A 24730-nucleotide genomic window follows, 5' to 3' on the forward strand; every position below is an offset into this window, starting at 1 on the left:
GTAAAACTTGTGAGAAAAACAGAAACAAGGATGAAGCAAATCCACTTCTCCCACTTCAGAAGGGTCTCCCACTTCCAAGCTGCAGCAGAGAACAGACACATGTTCACTGCACACACAGACACGTGTTCACTACAGCACACAGACACATGTTCACTGCAGCACACACACACACACACACACACACATGTTCACTGCAGCACACACAGACACATGTTCACTGCACACACAGACACGTGTTCACTACAGCACACAGACACATGTTCACTGCACACACAGACACGTGTTCACTGCTGCACACACAGACACATGTCCACTGCACACACAGACACATGTCCACTGCACACACAGACACATGTTCACTGCAGCACACACACACACACACATGTTCACTGCAGCACACACACACACATGTTCACTGCAGCACACACACACACATGTTCACTGCAGCACACACAGACTCATGTTCACTGCAGCACACACACACACATGTTCACTGCAGCACACACACACACATGTTCACTGCAGCACACACACACACACATGTTCACTGCAGCACACACACACACATGTTCACTGCAGCACACACAGACTCATGTTCACTGCAGCACACACACACACATGTTCACTGCAGCACACACACACACATGTTCACTGCAGCACACACAGACTGTTCACTGCAGCACACACAGACACATGTTCACTGCACACACAGACACAGACTGTTCACTGCAGCACACACAGACACATGTTCACTGCACACACAGACACAGACTGTTCACTGCAGCACACACAGACACATGTTCACTGCAGCACACACAGACACACAGACACATGTTCACTGCACACACAGACACACAGACTGTTCACTGCACACACAGACACACAGACTGTTCACTGCACACACAGACACATGTTCACTGCACACAGAGACACATGTTCACTGCACACACAGCACACAGAAGGATGGAAGCAGAGAATGAACCGAGGCATCTTCAAGCCAAGAAGAGCTAGGGTTCCCAGCAGCCTCCGAGACTAAGGAAGTATAGAGTGGATTCAGAGGCTCCAGAACAAATCAGCTTTGTGGAGACCTGGATTTCAAACATCTGGTGTCCAGAGGTAGTGGAGAACACATTTCTGCTGTGTGGAGTCACCGAAGTGCCGGTGTTTGTTATTGCAGCCCTGACACAATTATACAACAGGTGGCAAAGCCCAGCAGAGCCCGGGAAGCAAATGAAACTGTCAGGGAGCAAGGTACAACCCAACAGCAAAGCTATCTCTGCATGGACAGGAGCACAGGCCTTTCTAAACAGAGCGTCTAAGAGAGCAGAGCTGCTCAGCTCCTCCAAGTCACCATGGCCCTCCCAAATATGTCACTCGTGATAACTTGTGATATTGTGAATTTTGTCAGATCTGGAAAAGAAAAATTACATTCTTGAAGAAGAAATGGGGGGATTTATCCAGTGTGGTTCCATCTGTTTTTAGAATCCTGCTGTCAGGCTTAACACGCATGTACATGCATGTACACGCATGTACATACATGCACACACATGTACATACATGCACACACATGCAAACATACATACGTTCTATATGAACAAACACCACCACCTCCTCCTTCACCAGTATCTACCTTTGGGCTTCCTTGTGTGTCTTTTTAAAAACTATTTGATATGCATGGTATTTTGCTCATGTATGCACATGTATCTCTGTGCATCGTGTGTGTGTGTGTGTGTGTGCATGTATCCCTCAGAGACCAGAAGAGGGTGTTGATCCCCCAGAACTGGAGTGACAGATAGATGGTTGCGAGCTGTCAGTATAGTGGAGCTTAGAAATGAACTCAGATACTCTGGAAGAACAGCCAGTGCATTTAACCACCGAGCCATCTCTCCAGTCTCTAGTCACCTTGTAAGTCTTGGCACAACAAGGACCATGCTGACAAATGGCCTTAGCACCCAGGGCCGGCACAGACTGGGTTACCCTACTTCGTTTTCTGCTGCTGTAAGCAGAATACCAGAGATGAGGAGTTAAAAAGAAAAGGGGTTCAATGGCTCTGAAAGGGAGGAAGCCTCTGGTGGCTGCTGCTGCTGAGGGGACTCCCTGCAGAGCTCTGCTGTCTGGTGTAAGGAACACACAACAGTACCTGAAAGGAAGAGCAAAGAGCAGAGCGAAGAGAGGGGACCTTCACTTTGTCCAGGAACTCAGCCCCCAGCCCAAACCTCTGCAGAGAGCAAGTCTCTCTGAGAGAAAGCAGGCTGGCTGGGCAAGACACAGCTCTGTAGCCTAAGGGCAGCACTGGCTAAGCAGTCAGGAAAGAGGGGATGTATTGTCCACAGGAGAAGAAGAACAAAGTGACACACTTGAATGTGTGTGGTCACAGGGCACCCATGGACTGAGTTTACGTTCCACGCCATGCGTTGGGCCCAGTTTACCCCCATCCTTTCTGGAACATTCTGTTTCCAGAAGCACTTCTACCTTGCGGGCTGTGTTCTCCTTGCTTTGCTATTGTTCCTTTCCTGAGGAGAACATCTCTCTGATGGTGGCTACATACCCCTAAAAGCCTCTCCCGAGTTCCTACTTTCCACAAAGCTGGATCTCTCTTAATATTTCACCACCATAATTGCCCCAGGCCAATTTCTTCTAAAGGAATTAAAAATGCAAATCTAATATTCTAATTGCATAATAGGATAATCTTGGCAGCTTGATCAATACTCTCCCCCCACTGTCAATAATATGGCGGGAAGGCGTGTATGTCAGAGCCCTACGGTCTCACTTTATCACTGGCCCCGCGGCCCATCCGCATCTATGAGATGTGACATTTTATTAGTAGCCTCCCATCCATCAGTTCTAATTTGTGCATCCCGGAGATGCAGGCTGTCATCTCAGCATCTGCATTGCCAAGGTACCAGACAGCGCAGAGCTGATGCTTCATGCTTCCAGCAACTATGGTAAATGACAGGAACAGCCTGGACCACAGCCACATGTGACACTGTCTGATGGAGTGAGGAGCAGGGGACCCACATGGGTCCCCCCCCTCAAAATAAACATTTAAGATGAGAATACGGAAAGCCCCAAATCCATAACTGTAGGTGCAAGGCTCAGACAGCAGTACGTAGTGGGACCCTAGCTGCTTAGGAATTGCCATTTGCCTCAGTTTCCCCTCCCATTCTGTAAGTAAGAATTCTGGCCTGTGTTGTTCAATGTGCAATTCGTTTTGCTTCTAGAGCAGGGAACCTCGCACTCACTGTAGTCTGGGTGATGATACCATTGGCTTGACTCTGATCGGATGTCTGGGCAATCTGCCAATTAGCAGTAGAAACATCCCAATTAACACTTATCAACAGGAGAACTCAGTTCTCATGACAAAGGGCTTTTTAAGCCCTGGCTCTTTACAGCCCAGGTGTCTTCTTTGTAACTGAAACATTCAGGTTTCAAATACCAAGTCATTTAACCCAGAACCCTGGCAGCCCATTTACATGTTTAAAGCAGCAAAGGGCACTTATGCCAATGATTATCCATTTCCTTTGGTACAACTTAGCCCATGGGGTGTGAGGTAAACTTTGAGATTCTGTTAAATCTGATTCTAGATAAGTAAGCTGCATTCAGAGCCATAATCAGGCCAAATATTCAAATTCTTGGAATAATTTTTCTCCTAACATCACAAAACACAACTCGGAAGGTTATTTAGGGCTGGCAAGATGGCTCTGTGGGTAAAGGGTGCTTGCCACAAAGCCTAAAGACCTGAGTTTGAGCCCTGGAACCCAGACGATAGAGAGAGCCAATGCCTGCACTTTGTATTCTGACCATCACAGACACATGCACTGTGGCATATGTGTGTGCACACACGCACACTAAATAAATAAATAGGCAAACAAATAAATGTAAGGAAACAGATTTCAAGGTACTTAGTTAGCTTGGCTGTGTAGATAACTACTTCACAGGTACTTACCTGCATACCTATGTCGCTTGCCGCGAGAATAAATTTTTCTCACTGGTTTTGTTCTTTTAGTTTCTTTGACAACTCTCCGTGATATCTAGGTGTTAGGTAAGGGACTTTCATACACAAGTTTTGTTTCTCCCGTGGGTCTCATGGTGAGCTTGGGAGGTATGCTGTTGCCCCCAGAATGAAACCATGGAAGGAAGAAAGCACCCCATGATTCTCTGCAGACATGGATGGTAGGGGAGGGGGGAGAGATGAAAGGATTGATAACAAAAGCAAGAGGAACACGCTGAGAAGCGATCGAGGGCAAAGGGTCCATTTTTGAAGGCGGTGGGGCTAAGGAGAGGGAGGAGGGTGGACTAGGAGGAGTTGCTTCCTGAATTACGGATTATATTGATCTTTGGCAGAACTAATCATGGCGAGGTGATCTGTGAGCTCAGGGACAAGAAGGCAGTGACTGCCAAGAGGCCAGCAGCCACGGCCAGTCGCCCTTGGCTAATCTTGTTTCCTCTCCCTGTAGGGTTGTTAGGCAGGGTGATCAGTATGTCTGGCCTTCAGCGAGGCACTTGACAGAGCTTCTCAGGATATTCCTGTGGACAAGATGGAGAAAGGGGCTGGGGTAGAGTTCTAAATGAATTTGTAACTGGTGAGCAAAGACAGCCAAAGTGCTGATGGACAGAGGCATAACAATGTGAGAGGAGTGAGCCCTGGCCAGCCAGGCTATTCATTTGAGATGGGCCCAGCCCTGTGAGCATGATCACTAAAGGACACTTGTTGGAAAATTGAATGACATCATTGCAGGAGATGTGGTTATCATGCTACACAAAAGAATCAGGATCCTGAACGGTCCCATTCTGCTAGTCCAGTGGCCCCAAACTGTCCAGAAGAAATGCAATGAGTGAATACAAAATCCCTTCATTGATTCTAAAATCAATAATGAAGAAGAGAGGCCAAGATCCTTGGCCATGGAACAGTTTATTGAAGGAACACCTGGTTCAGGCACATTGTGTCCCCATGTTACATGGTTGCCAACAAACAAACCCTAAGGGAAATGGGACTGCATTAGCTGAAATTCAGAGCCACTTAAAAGGCAGTGGCCATTGTAAGTTTAATTTTTTTCAAAGCCTACTTTTAATGATGGTTCTTAAAGGCTTTAACTTCCCTTCTAGCCCAGCACCCAGCAGAGGTAAGGAAAGGAAAGGCGATGGGGGAAGTGAACCTGTTTAGAAACCATTCCTTGGATCAAATCCCATCTGCGTTATCAGGAATTCAGCAGTTCAGCTCACAGATCAGCAGCAGCAGCAGCAGCTCAATCCACTCCCAAGGACTTCACGACTATATCAGCAGTACCGATCGGTAGAGCCAAGATAGCAAGCACGAGGCAGCAGCAGTGGCATGACTTAGCAGAGACAGCCAGGCCTCCGCTGAACTAACCTGAGTCAGAAGGAGGGACCAGGCCCAAGAGGGACGAAGACCAACAGGAGCACCAGGAGTTCTTTCCTGTGCCTCTCTTAGAGAAGCAAGGATCAGCGAAGACACAAGACCAAGAAGTGTTGCACAGCTCACTCTACAAGCAAGGCCCTCTCACAGTCCATTGAGTCCTAGTTATACTCCCTCCAAACGTCACGTGTCCTCCACGGGTCTTGCCTTACCATGTGTCTTGACTCAGCATGTCTTGGCAAAGTTCCACGTGAGTCTGTCTCAGCTGCCGTCACTCTGCCAATCGGCCTGAGTCTGGAGAAGCCGCAAGAAGCCGCCATCACGCCACCAGAAGTTTTTGGATACATTTCTCTCTGTGGAGTCAGAACAAATGGAGTTCAACCACACAATGTACGACGGACCAATACATGTGTGACGTTAGAGAGGAATTATTCATCACGTGTCCTTCCACGTGCTTGCTTTATGGGGACATCCTTTCATCTGTGTCCACTTCAGGAAAACATTCCTTCACTCGTCTGCCCCCACCATCCACCACAACTAACTGCCTTTCCAAAGAACCCTTAAGTTTCCCCTTCAGGGTCAGGGAAGGGCAGGAGCTGGACTATAAAACAAAGCAGAGAGAATTCTGGACATGGGAACAATGCTGGAGAAAGATGTGTCCAGAGAGCAGGGCGAGATGCGGTGAGAATAGACACTGACAGCAATGATTCGTACATCGTTTGAACAGCTTCCTCTACCCAAGGCTCTGTATACTGAAGTTCAAGCCCATCCTGGTATCAGAGGGTAGAAAGGTAATCTCATGAGGAGTAGTTAGTGTCCTGTTGCTGTGATGGGACACTGACCCAAAAGGAAGGGTGTATTTGATTTATTCCTGACATCACTGTCCATGAAGAGAAGTCCAAGCAGGAGCTTAAGGCGGGATCCTAGAAGCAGGAACTGTCACAGAGATCATGGAGGGACACAGCTTGCAGGCCTCGCTTACCCTGCTCTCTTGCACCATCCAGAACAACCTGCCCAGCAGAGGCACTGCCCACAGGGTCTCAGCCTTCCCAAGTCAATCTTATCACACAAAAAGCTGCCCATCCACATGTCCATGTGCCAATCTGACGGAGGCAATCGCTCAAGAGTTCCTCTTCCTAGGCCACCCCCGGTTGCGTTAAGTTGATGAGACCAGCCAGCACAGCTGGGAGTGTAGCCCAGTGGTAAGTGCTTGTCTGGCATTTACAACCCCTGGGTGTCATCTCTAAGCATTGAAAAAAAATGTATTCCCTCTGGGAGGTGATCAGGTTTAGGTAAGTGGAAAGACAGCTGGAGCGAGGAGGGCAGAGAGGAGCTCAAAGTGACTCACATAGACACAAGTGTTCTTGCTTCTAAACAAGTGACATGGTATCACTAGGACTCTGTCAGCAAGGTGGCCATGGACACACTTCTAGACCTTAGCCTCTGGAAACGTGAACCCAAATGAGCCTCCCCCTTTTTATAAGGAAGTGTGCTCACCTATTGTCATGAAATAACCAGAAACAGATGCACGCAGGAAAGGCCAGTGCCCACCATGGAGCACTGAGAGAGCTAAGACCTGAGGAATGAGGAAACGCAATCATTGCTCTGTGAAGATGGTGGGCACTCCAGAAGCACAGAGAAAGTTCAAGAGCAGCAGTGTGACCTCACGTGGATGACAGAGTTCTGCTTCGTGAAGTACTGACGGGCACCCAGGCTGGAGTGTTTGGAAGTGCATTCCTTAACAAAGTGAGACCTGGTTTTGTGTGAGTATGGGGTGGACGTATTTTTCTGCGTCGACATGTGTTGGCCATGGGACTGCTACTCATAAATCTGGAATATGTGCCATTAGGGTTTGAATGTGAAATATCCTCCAGGGATTGTGCTCCTGAAAGCATAGTCCTTAGCTAGAGCTGGGGAAAATTAGAAGATGGAGCCTTCCTGGAGGAAGTGGGTCACTGAGTGCAAGCACTAAGGTTGTATAGCATGGCCAGGCCTAGGGCTCACTCTGCTTCCAGACTGGGCATACAACATGGCCAGCTGCCTCCCCTCCTGCTGCACGATTTCCCCACCATAATGGACTGTATCCTTCCTACTGAACCCCAAAGACCCCTCCATTGAGTTGTTTCTTTGCTGAGGGCATTGGCATTTGTCACTGGGCTTGGACAAGGAAGTAGGCTCAGATATCAGAAACAGAGACCATGGGGCTTTGTTTACTGCTTTGCTGAATTACTGCCTGTGTGATCTCCTTGTTTACTACTTCGCTTGATTACTTTGTCTTTGATCTAAAAACTGACCATGGTTTTTTTGGGTATACCTAGAATGATATAAAAGCAGGCTAGAGAGAAATAAAGCCGTTTCAGTCTCAGTGCTGGCTGGAGTCAGGTTATAATTTTGTCTAATTGTTTTTCTTCTTTTTCAATCCTCACTCCTTCCCTTGAGACCCTGTTGACTGACTGAGCTGGCTTGGTCACTTCTTATCAGGCATTTGGTCACAACAACAATAAAAAGAGCTAAGACCTTAATAGACCTCAATAGAGGCCTTGTCCAATTATAATTTCAAGATACTATATAAATATTATATATATATATAATATATATTATATATACTATATATATAAATATATAATTTATATGTATATAAATATACATATACATATATATGGAGGAGCTGTACTGAGACAATGGGATTGACCATCTAATACTGGGCTTCACAAAGGAGCTTGATCGGGACATGAGAGACTTTAAGTAAAATGCATTAAACAGGTTGTAGTAGATGCCACAGAATGGAGGAGGACAACTGGATTCGTTGTTTTGGAGGCTGGTCAAGGAAGGACTCTCAAAGCAGTTAGCATCCTGCATTGCTGGAGGCTGGGCATCCAGTCAGTCCCTCGGGAGCTCAGGCACAGCCCTGGTGACGTCACGCGCATGCCACATCTGACAGCTGAATCTCTGCCCTCCTCCTTCCTTGTTGACCCCAGTTTTCTGTGGCACAGCCCTGCTCACTGTCACATGTCCAGAGTCTTGGCTCACATATGGTAGCTTGACCACAGCCTAATCGAGAGGGTGCTGTATTCGCTGTCATCTTCGTTTACTTCTTAGAGGCAAATCAGGGTTGAAAAAGAGGATACGGCACAGGATATGGCATGAAGTCATTTTAAGGTCTATCTGCCGAACAGACCTCAGCCAGCCACCTAGATTCAGAGTCAGCAATGTCAGCGACTGAGAAGGGAGGTAGGTAGGTCAGAGTGGGCTCTGCCCTGGAGAGCTCCAGGATGTCTTTGTGCTTCTCTCTGCTCACTGCCCAGCTAGGTCAAGGACACTTTGGGTCCCAGGTACTCTGAAGAGTGACTGGAGGAAGCTCAGGTCTGGCATGGGTTCATAATCCACACAGCAAGGTGAGGTAAAGCTATGTGGTGGCCACCTAGAACTCCTCATCTCTCTGAGGAAAACCCAGCTCATACCCCTTGTCTTAGTCAGGGTTGCTATTCCTGCACAAACATCATGACCAAAAAAGCAAGTTGGGGAGGAAAGGGACTATTCGGCTTACACTTCCACATTGCTGTTCATCACCATTGGAAGTCAGGACTGGAACTCAAGCAGGTCAGGAAGCAGGAGCTGATGCAGAGGCCATGAAGGGATGTTACTTACTGGCTTGCTCAGCCTGCTCTCTTATAGAATCCAGGACTACCAGCCCAGGGATGGCACCACCCACAAGGGGCCCGCCCCCATTGATCACTAATTGAGAAAATGCCTTACAGCTGGATCTCATGGAGGCCCTTCCCCAACTGAAGCTCCTTTCTCTGTGAAATCGCCAGCCTGTGTCAAGATGACACACAAAACCAGCCAGTATGCCCCTGAAGCTCATGAGTCCACCAGGCGGTGTGGCTAACCCTGCTGGATTGATTGGTTAGTGTGGGCTAACCCCCAGACCTAGAGCCATTAGTTAAGCAGACTTGTCCCCCCACAGTATCCATAAGCAGGGGAATCCCTAGGCAACTCTTAAACATACTGTTCATATTCAGTAGTATCAGCTTCCAGGGCGCAGAGCTGTGGCATGACCCAACCCTCAGCCTTGTCATAATGTAAGGTACCCCTTAACCTGAGGTGACGAGCTTACGAACTCACTCAGTGGTATGTCATGTCACACAGAAGATGTGCAGCTCTGAGTTTCTTCTTCAGACCTTGTCTCAGAGGGCAGAAGTGGGCAGGGAGGTGGGAGGGGCAGGAAGGACTTTATATTTTCTTGTTCCCTTCTTGTGAAAGGGTGGGAAAGGGATTCGGAAGACAGCTCTTGGCATTAGGATCACCTGCAGAGTTCTGTTCACGCATGCATGCCCAGGAACCTGACACCCTCCTCTAGACTCCATAGACACATGTTATCCTTTGTACACATACACATATTTGCATGACTTAAAATGAACCTCTTTTGTAAGGTTCTGTGGGGCAATGGACTAATGCACAGACAGCCTGGTCTCCAGTCCAGCTGAGGCCTTGAACCCTGGTGGGACCCAGTGGGACCCAGTGGGTGGTGATTTCCACCTACATGGAACAGAAGGTGTTCGATCATGTCTCCTGGACCCCTGGCTCCTGTCGAAGTCACTGCCCCCACAGCCCCCACAGGGGAGGTCTGTGGCTATCAGTCACACAGACAATGTCCCAAGCTTCTGGCATTCTGGCTAGACTCCTCCACACAGTTACCTAGCAAAAGCAAGATAACAAGCCCACTGTAAGAGGGGCTGCTTGGCCCCACATCGCTCTCTCCTCTCTCTCTCTCTCTCTCTCTCTCTCTCTCTCTCTCTCTCTCTAAGCTTTCACCTTTCTTACTCTCTAGCTCCTCCTCTCTCCACTTTCCCTTCCCCCCTCTCTCCACATGGCCATGGCCAGTCTCTCTCTTTTCTATCTTCTCTCTTTCCCCCTGCCTTTCTACAATAAAGCTCTAAAACCATAGACTGTCTCTGTTCATCAAGGCCCACCATACTTGGACAGTGGGATAGGCCTTCTTCTAACGAGCCACTTCTAACCTCGCATCAGGCCTTCCTGTGCTCCAGCCACAGACCAGACAAAACACTCTTACCTGCGTGGGAACCACCCAGTGCCCCCTCTTTCCCTGCCCTCTCTTCCCATATCTCCGGGGCCAAGAGTCACCCCAGGGCCCCTCTTGTGTTCTCAGCTCCTCCACCATATCCAGCATGGGAGGCCGGAGACTGAGAACCTGCTACAGGGGGCTGCCCCTTGTCCATCCCTGCCGAGTGGGGTCAGTGGCTTCACACAGCCAGATGCCCACCCAGAGCCATGTGGAATGTGTCTGGCAGTCCTCCAGAACTGTATTGGGATGCAGGCACTCTCTCCCACTCCCCTCTTCACCCACACCCACAGCCCCGAAAGGTTCACCACTGGGCACCTCTATTCCAAGCCATGTCCTCCAAACCAATGGGACACCGCTAAATAAATCAGATAAATGCTTCAAAAGTGAATGACTTCCATATGCCTGATGCCCACGGGGAAGTTGATTGATGGTGAGATAATGAGTGACAGGCCACAAAGCAGCTGGGCTCCTCCCCTCCTCCAAATATTCACACACACACACACACACACACCCATCACAACGGGACTGTGTTGTCAGCTCTTCATCTCTGGAGCAAACAGCTGAGGTCATAGACACACATGTGCATGCAGGTATACGGTATCTGCTCTCTCTTTCTCTCTCTCTCTCTCTCTCTCTCTCTCTCTCTCTCTCTCTCTCTCCCTCCCTCCATCCCTCCCTCTCTCTCTCTCCCTCTCTCTCTCTCTCTGTCCTAGTCCTCTCTGCCTCTGTCTCTGTTCCTGTCTCAGTGTCTTTGTCTGTGTCTGTCTGTCTGTCAGTCTGTCTCTCTTTCTCTTATGCATGCACACATATACGCGCACACATATACACACACATGCACCTACACACAGGCACACACATGTACACAGGTGTGCACACATGCACACAGGTGTGCATACATGCACATGCATACACATGCACACACACACACACACACACACACACACACACACACTTATGCACTAAGAGTCAGTGTGTCAAGTTGGAACCTAGGCACTAAAAGTCTCTGCATGGTTCTACCTCTAACTCTTCCAGCCAACTCAGTCTCCATGGCAACACCCCCAGGCTACTCGGATGGAGTATGAGAGACCATGTGGAGCAGACACTCACCATCCTAGATGATGCCAGCCTGTCAGTCCCAGGCTGACCCGGTATCTGACTACACACAGAAATAAACTCATCTGAGGTGAGTAGTGACACCCAAGGCTGGCCCAGACCTATAGACTCAAGGGTGAGACAAAAAAATGGCTAGATGTTTAAACTATGCAAACATGGGGTGTTTGTTATTCTGTGAGAACTGACCAATACAGGCTTCTAGTTTATGCTCAGATGCTCATCTATCTCTTCCTTCTGTGGCCACCTGAAACCATTCCCTGGAGCCCCAAAGACCTAAGCCTAAAGTTGGAGGAAAGGCTTTGGGAGACAGGCTGAACTGCCGTCTACTTCCCTGTACACAAGCGTTTGCACAGCATACTTACTTCAACCTTGGAAGGCCGCCTCCAATTCCTTTGTTTCCTACCCGTCTATTCTCCTGGAGAGCAGCAGCGGCATTGATTTCAGCCTACGGCTGCTGGGGAAATATTAAACCCTATTGATTTGAAACTCAGGATCAGTTGCAAGTCAGGCACTCTGCATATTCCGAAGATGGGCAATTGAATGTCTTCAAGCTGAAGAGCAGTGGAAGCTTCGAAGTGGGGGGTCTGATGCAGTCCTTCAGGCCAGCTTCCTCCTCCTGTCTTCCCATACAAAGGATGAAATGAACCATGTCATGTTGACTAATCTTCCTTCTCTTCCCCAGGAAGCAGTCATCTTTCTTCTTTTAATAAGTACCGGCATAGGAACACACAACACACCATCCCTTGTTATCCATGCATTGAAGACCATCTTCGTGGTTCCTTCATGTCCTCAAGACACCAGCAAAAGTCTCTCTGGCAGTAAGCAAAGATGTCCTATTTGGAGTCTCTGATAGAACCAGCTATCCGTTATGACATTCACTGTTTCTGTGCTGTTCCATTGACTATGTGCCATATGTCTGACATTCTGGGGAGCTTGGCACTCACCCACAACACAGCCATTGCCAGAAGTCTTTCCTCTAAAGTGTTCACAGAAGATAGAACAGTGAGCTTTTGTTTTGTTTTGTTTTGTTTTGTTTTGTTTTTCGAGACAGGGTTTCTCTGTGTAGCCCTGGCTGTCCTGGAACTCACTTTGTAGACCAGGCTGGCCTTGAACTCAAAAATCCGCCTGCCTCTGCCTCCCAACTGCCGGGATTAAAGGCGTGCACCACCACTCCTGTGAACTTCTAAAAGAAACTATTTCCAGGTGAATCAAGAGTTGGGGTCCAGAATAGGCGGGACAGCTGAGGATGCACAAGCCTAGGGGTGTGGCAGTCAACTGGATGTACCTTCTGTAATCCCTACCCTGTTCTTAGAATGCACAAAGAGAACAGTGAGATATGCAAGGAAATTTATTTGCAAAAATATGAATGGACTTAGAATCTATATAAGCAAGGTGACCCAACCTCAGAAAGAAAAAAATCTCCCTCATATGAAGATCCTAGACTATAATATATATCCATACATGTAAATGAATGTACATATGGGTACATATAGCATGTATAAAGGACAACCAAAGGGACAGAATTCAGGCAAAGGACACACATGTCCTTGAAGAGAGCTAATTTTTTTCTATCTTGACTGTTTTTTGTGGTATACCCATGTATAAAAATGTAATTAATCGTAAAAGTGCAAAGCCCTAAGAAACACTCCCTGGCACAGAAAACCCTTCTAGCTGTGGAGAAGCTCATTAAAAGGCAGAGTCGGGGACGAGGCCCGAGTCTGTCTATTTTAACCTAGCTGTGTGATGTTTCATTTGTGAGTTCATTATAGTAGAATGGTTTTGTTTTTATTTTTATTTTAAAGAGTACTGGCTCACATTTCTCGATCCTTTTATTGCTTTGGATTGGACAATGCACAGCTGCGGGGTCACCAGATGTCGTTTCACATCCTGGTCATCAGCTCTCCTGGGATATGGCCTTTCTTTCCACAAGAAAGAATATTCTAGTCCCCTAGACAAACCTGTATGTGTCTCTTTCCCTAAGGGGCACATTTGTCTTCCTTGTTCACTCTTCGACGTCAGGACTGCCTCTTACAAGGCTGAAGCACATTCCCTTCTATTGTACGTGTGTAGCCTGATTTCTTCATCTGGATCAGTTGGTACATCTCAGGCAAATTGCTACCAATTATAACACTGCAACCTACAAGCATAAAGCCGTTGCCTGTGACTTCACTTCCTTTGCTCTATCCAGAAGTGAGCTTGCTGGATCATTCGGCAATCCTACTTTTAGCTTTCTAAGAAGCCCCCACACCCGGTGTTCACAATGTCTTTATCTAATTCTGTAAGAGGGCACAGCTTCACCCACTTGACTTCTGCATTTCATCATCCTTATGTTTGAGAGGTGGCATCTGATGGTCGCAGTTTGCATTTTCCCGGTGGTGATGAAGTTGGGAGCTTTCGCCTGTGCTTGCTACCCATTTTGTCTTCTGTAGGAAAGTTCATATTTAACCCCCCTTTACTCTTCAGTTCCACAAGTTCCTTATATATTTTACAAACATATAAGACATTTAAAAATATATATGAAAAAAATATTAAATCTCAGTTTCTACTTTTGCCCAAATTATTGAAAAATAATTTATAATGTCTCATGATTAACCATGGACATTGCATCCAGCATTTGATACCTTGGGTATATAAATGACTTGTCATTAATAACATAAATGAATAAATACCAATAGGAGTGGCAAGATGGCTCAGTGGGTAAAGCTAACTACACCAAATCCTGATGACCTGAGCTCAACCCCAGACCCCACATGGTGGAAGGAGAGAACCAAATTTCAGTGGGTAGGAAACCTCAGAGCTTATTCAACATCTTTATAGGAGTCAGGACGCGGGGGACCGTGACGTCAGCGCTTATGGGGATGACACTAAGCACACCTGGGCAGACACTGGGTGCTGAAATTTCCCCCACAGGCCTTGATTTCATACCCAGAATGCTCTAGAACTTCTGATCCCAGCTGGAGCAAGGTCATCCCAAGAGTGAAGAGTGGTTTGTGGGCAAGGCAAGAGGGTCTTATTCCTGTGTGCACACACAGGAAATCATAGCACATAAACAGCTGTGATGTTCCTGTCCTGTTGTCACCAGAGACTGTTAGGAAGGCCTGAGAAAGAGAAAGATAGGTAAAGAACACTAACATCTCCCGGTGAGCCAGGGGGAGGGGGAGAGTCTCGGCTGGCGTTCTACATCTTGCCTGGCAGAGGGTGACATACTGGTCTTGCTTGCTGTCCTAGATTCGTTTCTGTGACTTGGTAAATATTACGACCCGAAGGAAGACAAGGGGATTTATTTGGCGTACCCTTCCGGGTCACAATCCATCACTGACAGGAGTGAGGGCAGGAACTCAAGTGGAACTTGAAGGCAGGATCCCTTGCTACTGTGCTCTGTGTACCATCGCCTCCAAGCAGGAAGCTCGCTCTCAGCCAAGGAAGTACAGAAGGAACCATCCGGAACCACTGCTTGCTGGCTGCCCCCAGGCACATGCTTGGCCTGTTTCCTTATAAAGCTCATATGCCCAGGCCCACCGCTGCCCCAGCGGGATGACCCCTCCTCCTGCATCAATTAGCAGTCAAGGCAATCCCCACACATGTGCCCACCGGGCAGTCGAATCTAGGTAATCCCTCAGTCTCTCTGCTCAGGTCACTCTTGGCTGTGGTAACCAGACATCTAAGACCACCCAGCACACGTCTGAAGCTTGCCGGGACGGCTAGCTTAGGGTCTCTACCTTAAGCACACAGCATCAAGAAGCTAAATGTGCCAACATTAAGACAATTAGAACCCAGAGTTCTAACATCTCTAGCTAAAGATGCTGCGTGTGAAAGTCCAAAGTCGACAAGTTCCCCTTTCCTGCCTGGTCAGAACTTATAAAGAAAAACTCCAGGTCTCGGGACTGGAGAAACAGCTCTACAGCCAAGCACACTGGCTCCTCTTTGAGAGGATCTAAGTTTAGTTCCCAGCACCCACAGGATGGTTCACAACTGTCTGTAAGTCCAGTTCCAGAGGATCCCACACCCTCACACAGACATACATGCAGGCAAAACACCAATGTGCATGGAGTAAAAATAAATTTAAAACTTTTTTAAAATTAAAAAAACCTCCATGTCTCAGCATTCCATAAAAAAATGGGTTTAATAATTCAACCTACCTACAAAGTGTTACCTAGTAATTGAATGAACTTAAAAACATATAAACATCTCAGAACGGTGTGTGAGCAGTACATGTGGATTTACCATTCTGGTTTGACTGAAGATCTGTTATCTTTCTCTCCCTTATCTGAGGGATGAGGGGGAAAACCCCTGAGGTATCTTTTCCCAGCCCTGGCTGTGCTAGGCAGGGAGAGCCAGGGCCTCCCACGGCCTGTGGTTGGGATTGTGGAATCTGCTTTCTTGTGGCATTTTGCTGCAGTTCACAATTATTGATCTTGGTTTCTGGGAACAACATGGTAACATAGTAGATGCTTTCAGACCCAACTTTGTTTAGATAAAGGGTCACAACTTCCTAATCTTGACACAGGAATAACCAGTTGGGAGTCTGGAGTCTGGGGCTTCCATGGCACCTCAGCCTGGCACTCGCTGAGAGTCTTTCAAAAACAAAGTGGAACATCGTTCTCACTTAGATCAACTAGACTCTCCCATCGTGGCGTGAGAAAGGTGGACTAAGATAGCCCCTTTGGTCTTCCCCCATGAGATTATGTAATCAATCGGTCATTAGTGGTGACAGCCACAATGCTTGAGGTTGACACTGTGCAGGCTAGCTTCATTATTCTGACCTTTTCAGTGTCCAGGACAAAGGTGTTCTCATTAACCCATTTCACAGATATGGACTGAAGCCCAGAGGCTCCTCCCCTGGGAAGCCACACAGAACCAGTGACTGTGTTTTTTTTTTTTTTCGTTATTAATTTTTGATTGTGTGCTTACGTCTGTGTCTTAGGGAAAGGAGCACATGAAGGCAGTGCATGCAGGGTCTCCAGAAGAAGGTTCTAGGCCCTCTGAAGCTGTAGTCACAGGCTGTCATGATCTGCCCAACATGGGAATGGGAACCAAACTCCAGTCCTCTGAAAGATTAGTGCCAGCTCTTAACCTCTGTGCCATCTCTCCAGCCCCAGCATCTGTGTTCTTATCCGTGATAATAATGCCCTTCGATGTCTGGAGATGGTCCTAAAGACAGGGTGGAAAGAGGGAGAAGGAGGCTAGCCTATCTGTGTCACAGTCTTGGATGTGTTGAGTGGCCCTGGAGGAGACAGGCACCTGTTCAGAGAAGACAAGAGGAAAAAAAACAGAATGTATTCCTACAGCAGAATGAGAGCATCCAGCCTCAGTCATGCATCGGGTTGCCATGGGAACCTCCTGAGGAGCCCTGGACCCCTCCCTTTAGGTCACCACAATTGCCCTGGAGGAGTGATGCAGCACTCAGGGTATCACCTCCATGTTACCTTTTGGTAATGTTGATGACCTTGTCTGACCTTTGTTATGCAACAGACACCATACCTCTCCCTAGAGGAAGCCAACACAAAGTGCATGGCCTCGTGGTCTGGGACTAAAATCTCATCAGGCCTTTGGGTTAATGGAAATCTTTACCTCCTGTGACAATGACATGAGCAAGATTCATTCTTCTTTAAGTCCAGAGATGTGGAGGCAGTTTAGTCCATGTACATAGCCCAACTCTGTTCTGCCCCATAGAACCGGCTGTGGGGCAGAGGGCTCACTCACCTGGCAGCAGCTGTCTGCAATCAGCAGTGGTAGCTGTGAAGGCTATGGCTGCTCCAACAGCCACCAACTCAACTGCTAGACAGGGAGCCAGCACTGAGACTAATACCAGGAACCCACACAAAAGAGGGCTGTATCCTTTCCGTGTGTGTGTGTGTGTGTGTGTGTGTGTGTGTGTGTGTGTGTGTAGTTTGCATTCTGGGTCCACACTGCACCATCAACAGCTGTCAGAAAGGTGTCTGGGCACCCAAGAACACACCTCTGTTGTCTCCACTGTCTGGAAATAGTCTCCTCATCTACGCCAAGGAAAACCTTGAAGAAGGGAGAGGCTGGACTATGCTTTCTGGTAAAGGCTATAGAAACCTCGTCAGTCCAATGGAAGAGAGTACAATGCAAGTACTCTACAGAACCTGTAATGCCTCACCGTACTCATGATGTTCAAAATGCCAGGGCCTCTGAGTGTAGGGTGCCAGTCAAAGTCCAAAGCAACTACAGGAAGGTGTGGCTGTCCACATGCATCCTCAGCTGAGCCTCTGCTGTCCAACGGAGTGGACTGTGACTGCAGCTCTTCTGGCACAGTGTCCTCCAGGAGCTGATGTGCACACACACCAATGTATTAACTGGCATGTATATGTAACTCGTGTACACACCCAAACATGTTGACATGCCCACACACTAACACATGAACTGACATGTACTCATGATAGCATGTACCTACCCAAATACATACATCCTGACATGCACATACATGTGTACAGACTTTAACACATACAAACTGAAATATGTGCACGCATACACACACACAAATACAAACACATGCTGACATGCATACACTCAAACATACACACTAAGGTATGAACTGACATATACACATTATGGCATATAAGCATGCTAATGTACACATACCCTGACATACACACATGAACTGATATACGTACACATACCAACACACATACACATAGACACATTGACATGAACACAGAATGAGGTCAACTTGGTAGGATATAGGTTCACCTAGGAGGCACACATTTGGACATATATGTAAGGGAAGTTATAGATTGGGTTTACAGAGGTAGAAAGAGCCACACTGAATGTGGACAGCACCAGGCCATGCACTGGGATCCTGAACCAAATAAAAAGCAGAGTGAGCCGAGCACCAGCAGTCCTGATTGCAGACACAATGTTACCAGCTAGCGCAGCAGCTTCCTGTCATGGTGAACTGTAGCCCCTCGAACCTTGAGCCAGAATGTGCTCTTTTTCCCTTAAGTTGCTTCTGTCTGTTATTTTACCACTGTAATAACAAAGTATCAAACACAGCACACTCCTCTCCCCCTCCCAGAGCCTACACTAACGGTTCTCAACCTTCTGAGTGCTGTGACTCTTTAATACAGTTCATGTTGTGGCCATTCTAACCATAAAATTGTTTTCATTACTATTTCATAAGTGTAATGTTGCTACTGTTTAAAAATACTCAGGTATTTTTAAAATTAATCTATTAATAATAATAATAATTTTTATGAGATAGAATTGTTCTGTGTAACAGCCATGGCTGTTCTAGAATCCACTCTGTAGACCAGACTGACCTTGAATTCAGAGAAATCCACCTGCCTCTGCTTCCTGAATGCTGGGATTAAAGACTTCTCATGTCACGGCTTCACAGGACTGTGTCAGGGGTCAATGGCCTGTGTCCCTGTCTGAGTTTAGGGCTCAACTGAACATTGATTTTTGTTTTTCAATTATGGAAGTTCTTCAGTAATATTTTTTAAATATTGTTTTCCTCCTGTTTTTCCCTTGGTGCCCCTCTGGAACTCCTCTCTGTCCCTTTTACCCCTCTGAGTTACATCTTCAGTGGGATTCTCAGCTTCATTTCCAAGCCTGCCCTTCCCTGTTGCAGTCATAGCTTCTCTGTTTCCAAGTCTACCTGTTTCCCTTCACTTTGCATAGTGAACTATATTCCTCATTTGATCATGTTGAACATCTAAACACTCCCATTTTCAGATTCCTTGGACATAACCTTCATCTACAGTTCTTGTGAATTCTCCTCTCACTTGGTGCAGGATTTACCTATCTTTCTTGAGGGCTGTAATTTACTCTGTGGTTGTGTGACTAGGCATGGCCCCCAAAGATTCATGTGTTTGAATGCTTGGCCATAAGGAGTTGCACTATTAGGAGGTATGGCCTTGTTGGAGTAGGTGTGGCCTTGTTGGAGGAAGTGTGTCACTGTGGGAGTGGTCTTTGAGGAAGACTCCCACATAGAAGAATGGCCCAGTGAGACACAGCCTCCTTCTGTTACCTGTGGATCAAGATATAGAACTCTCAGCTCCTTCTCCAGTGCCATATCTGCCTGCATGCTGCCATGTCTTTTGCCATGATTATAATGGACTAAACCTCTAACAATGGTAAGCCAGCCCCAATTAAATGTTGTCTTTTATAAGGGTTGCTTGGGTCATGGTGTCTCTTCACAGCAACAGAACTTAACTAAGACACCCTCCTATATTTCTGTCATAAGCATGTCTGTGCACAGTAAGTAAGATGCGAACCTGCCTGTAGCTTGTGTTGGCCCTTGAAGTGACCCCTCTGAAGGAAGTTCAACCTCGGCTTCTGCTGATCCCAGGGAATCCACCAGCTCTAGGCTATTTTTCATTTGTTTCTATACTATACTGTTGCTTGATGTGGGGCCTTGGTTTGTGTCTGGCTGGTGCATTTTGTCTTGAAGCCACAGACTGTAGAGGCCTGTGCATTAATTCTTTCTTACCTAAGATTGAATGTGACACAATAATGGCCTTTACTTAATCCTTAATGGTCTCCTTAAACCTTTTGATTGGACACTGCCCTACTGCTTTGTGTATGCCAAATTCCTTATTTGATCTAGTTCTGACCCAGCTCTGAATTCTTGCCTCTGGCCCCCGGATCTCTTCCTTCCCTGTGTTTGAACTCATAAGTAGATTTTCATGATTTCAGAACTTGGAATCACAGAAGGGGCTTTCCAGTGATCTCAGTTCATGTTGACCTGACACTGTGGAAGAATGTTGGAAGCAGAGAGAGATAAACTTATGGCCAACACTTCCTCTCACCTGAGTACCTTTCACTCTGCTCTCCTGTGCCTCAGAGTCAAAGATTGATCAAAACAAGAAAAAGAAACCAAGAAACAAACCCCCAGTGGGCCAGCAAACTCCGTAAGGCAAGGAAAGGCCTAGCCTCACAGAAGCTTCTGCAACAGGAAATCACTGGGAGAGTGAGTTTGGAACTCCACTCCCTGCATCTTTCTGCATCTTTGGTGTGTTCATCAAAAGCAAGCAGGTTAGTTCAGCCAAAGAGAAGTCGCTACCCCTGCTTCCCTCCCCGCAGGGACACAGCTCACTTTATGAGAAGCACTGTTTTTCTTGGAAACACAATTTTGCGAAGAGGACTCTGTCCTCACAGTTCCTCACACTCGCCCTGTAGATGTTCAGGAACTCTGGGCATGTTCTTGTCTGGATGCAAAGCTGGCCGGGCCAAGCCGCTCAATAACACACAATAGAAATGTTAACTGCATTATTGATTTCTGATTATGTTTGTATTGCCTGTTTAATTTTATTTTCTTTGCAGGAAATTTTTTAATCAAAAATCCAGTTATTGAAAAGGCCCACGAGCCAAGTGATGCTGCCGAGACCGAGGAAAGGCAGTCATTAAACCCGCACTGCTCCTCCTTCACCCTTCACCCTCCCCCGCCAGGGTTCAGGCTCGAAGCTCCTCCATTTCCAAGCGAGAGTAAATGCATGTGACCTTCAGCTCCACGGAGGTTCACCTCCTCTGATTAACTTTGCCATGTTATCCCATTAAATAAAAACAGTTTTGACACCCAGAGACTAAAGCACCCTCAAGATAACACAATAATGTCCTGCAATCATTTCAAATTGGATTGCAATAATTCGTTTAGGTGACCATACATATTTGTTATGTGTAATATGAAACATCGCAAAATGAAATCAATAGGAATGTTTCTTGTTAATGAAGATATACTGGGCTGTTATGTGTGGGTTGTGGACTTGATACCGCAGAAATCTTATTTGTATTATAAATTTCAGAGTATCCTGAGAGTTACAAATGAAGATAGCATTTCTTAGAGAAGTGATGGCTGGTCATTTAGGAAATTATATCATCAATTTTATGTCATTTCTTGGTCTTTCAAGGTCTTTGCATAATAACATAGTCTTAGAGTTCAGGTTAAAAAAAAAAAAAACTTCTGACTTAGTGATTGCATATAATGGATTGCAAATAAACTTCTACCCAAACTTTTACTTTAAAATGATAGTTCTTGAGATAATCTAGCTTTATGTGAAGATCCATCCCATAATATCTTAACACACATTTCAAGAAAGTTTTTTCCTCTTATCATGAAAACTGAAGCTATTAAGTAGAGATAGGTAAGTAATGATACAAAGTATAGGTTTTTTTTTTAATTGTAAAATTACACACGCACACACACACACACACATAGCCATGGTGTTGTGCATGCGAGGACAACCTGTGAGAGTGTCAGTTCTCTGCTTCTACCATGTGGGTCCTGGGGATGGAACTTAGCAGCAAGCACCTTAACCCACTGAGCCACCCCACTGTCCCTATATATACATCCATAGGTATATATGCACCTATACACACACACACACACATTTGCACACACACACACACACACACACTCATACATTTGCACACACAAAAGCCAACCACTGAGAGTGTAATGCATGTCACTAGAATGCCATTGAGCCACATATTAAATAGAATATTATACAGTACAGAATACATATGTTTACTTATACATATCAATGAATTAAATAAGATTGTTTAAATTCCAATGAACTAACCACCATCTCACTATGCTTTTGAAAGACCAACTTAATGATGTCTTTCTGCATGTTGAACATTATGATACAGTTTCGCCACCACTCACGTCCTGTGCTTCTGGGGACCTGTCGCACACCTACAGTACGGTCCCTGGGAATGTTCTACTCTAATGAGAAAGAAGGCTCTAGACTGCAACCCCAGCCATTCGTTATCCCCGTCTCCTTACAGAGCACTGTGGTCTCATTGCTCACTTGGGGCCTGTTTTTCTTGGGACCCTTCCTGTGTTCCGTCTACCAAATCTTAAACCATCAGTGTCCATGACTATGGGCCAAAAGCAACTCCCACCCCTGCCTTAGCCAACACTGGGGTCTCCTGTGGTCCACCTCTATCCCTGTGAGAACTGGCTGGGTGGGAGTGGCACCCACCCTGCAGCTAAGAGCCGCCTCCCCAGTGAAGAGCTGGACTTGACCTTTGCCCGACCCTGAGGCTCCATGGCCCTCAAGCTGACTTCAGAGCCTCTTTACCTGCTATCTCTCACACCACCATCCACATAACTTTATGCTCTTTGGGCAATCCTGTGGACAAGCCGGCTCCAGGACCCTGCTGTATTTGCATTTCGGGACCTTTCTCACTCTCCTTTGTAGGCTGAGAGGGTCCTCAGGGGACAGTCCCATGTGGAAGGAGCAGGGGACCTGGAGGAGCCAGCTTGTCCACAGCACCTGGGACACTGTGACTCTGCTTAGGTCTTCTGCTCCCATAATTCCTCCTCTAAGGGAGAGTCCTCCCTACCTATGCAAGGACTCCTCCATACCATCAACAGACATCCAGATCTTTCCTTACCCCCACCCCAGCTCTGCTCCCTAAATGATCACATATGAGCAATCTGCCTACTCTAAAAAATATGGCTCCCTAGACTACTCCCACCCACCTAGCCTAAGGTAACCGCTTAGCCTTCCCTTCCCAGTGCATTGTCTTGAAGCTGTAACTTAGGCTCCCCTCCAGCTCTCCCTCCCCTCCTTCTCCTAAATCACCATTACCAACCCATGAAACTGCCTTGGCCAAAGTTCCCGAGGCCAGAGAACCTTCGAATCCAACCACAAGCTCCATCTCGTTCATCATGATCACAGATTCCCAACCTTGTCAAATTTACAGTCTACGGACCCCCAGCTTGTATTTTCCACGAAATGATATCACCTTCTTCCAGTAACTCCTTTTTATAAAGGTGCATGGTAAATTGTAATCTTGGAAAGCCCAGAGAAAGCTGTTTATTGAACCCTGTGATACACTTGCCCTTTGTGGCCCCGCCCACTGTGGCCCCGCCCACTGTCTGAAGCTCATCCTCCTGATAGGGTCCTTGATTTTCCTGCCCACCTTCAGTCTCTGGACCCTCCTGCCTCTGCCCACCTCCACTAAAGGCCTCCAAGATGGTCCACCAGATGACCTTTCTCGTTCCCCACTCAGTCCCCTCCGTCTTGGATGTGTTGCTGATCTGTCCTGTTGGTCGCGTTGATACTATGGGGCACTCTCACCGTGGATCAAAACCTGCTCACATAGCTCAGAAATATCATTCTGCCATGCCCCTTCCCCAGCCCTCTCATTCCATGAACCTGACATTAGTTCAGGTTCTTTTTATCCTTCCTTGACGAATTCCCTTATCTGCCTCTTATTTATTCTTTAATCTCTGCTCACATTCTGTCTGCTCCCCACTAAAATCCTATAACATCTCCTTCCTATAGGGAGGCTTTCTGGTCCCCCCAGGATGCATGAGGCCCCGACTATAATGCAGGCCACCAGAATCTGCTCATCCTTGTCTCCCACCCAGACATGTCTCATCACTACCTGTCTTTCCAGAAGGCTCCTTCAGTGATCCCTACACATGGAGCTAATTTTAAGCCATGTTCCCCCAGAACATTCCTCTTCTGGTCTGTGGTGACTCTGTCCCTCTATACATACCTCTGTCATATTCCCCCCCATGCTATCTGCTTACCACCTTGGCTCTCTGTTCATGCCCAGAACGCTGGGGTTGTTCTGGTCTCTTCCTGACCTGGAATTAACGAGAATCCTCCCTCGAGAAGATTCTCCACAAGTACTCAACTTCTCTTGCCTCCAGAACATGTTTGTTTGTACAGAGGTGGCCTTCTGGGCTTAATCAAAAATCAATAACATGACCAGCGGTCAAATAAACACTGCCACGGACACAGGACACAGCGCTCAGATAATTTCAACAAACATTACAATTCCAGGGCTGCCACTTGGCTGCTTTAAAGGGAACCAAATGAAATTAGCATTCTAAATTACTCCAGTGTCCTCCAAAGTTATTGCTTAGTGACCTGCAGGCCCAGAACCTTCATCAGGAATAGACCCAACATCTGGACTAGTGTTTGACCCCACACACGGCCACCTGTCTGGTAAGGTCAACCATAACAGCCATCAACCATACAAAGATTGCTATGATTTTTTTTAAACATGTGTACACAGTTTAATTCTCTGACACATGGGGTAAGGGCACCAACCATTTTCATATCACTGAAGGGGAACACCTGAACAGCTGTCAACCTCAGCACAAAGCTTTTTTTTTTTTTTTTTAATTGGCTTGTGCTAAAAATTGCCCAAGAAATTTAGAAATGCAA

The 24730-nt window shown here is 46.8% G+C and overlaps 1 long non-coding RNA gene across 1 annotated transcript in view; it reads right to left on the reverse strand.

Moving 5' to 3' along the window:
• LOC110311805 (uncharacterized) overlaps positions 1 to 24332 on the reverse strand; it is a 38952-nt gene extending 14620 nt beyond the window's left edge. Inside the window, exons 1-2 of the long non-coding RNA XR_002379996.3 lie at positions 24088 to 24332; positions 5590 to 5730 (exon numbers count right to left, since the gene is read on the reverse strand). This is a non-coding gene — a long non-coding RNA (uncharacterized LOC110311805). The remainder of the gene's footprint in view (positions 1 to 5589; positions 5731 to 24087) is intronic.
• Positions 24333 to 24730: the final 398 nt, after the last annotated feature.

The sequence above is a fragment of the Mus caroli genome, unplaced genomic scaffold, assembly GCF_978045245.1.
Source record: "Mus caroli unplaced genomic scaffold, Mus_caroli_1 scaffold_17, whole genome shotgun sequence".
Taxonomy (NCBI): Eukaryota; Metazoa; Chordata; class Mammalia; order Rodentia; family Muridae; genus Mus; species Mus caroli.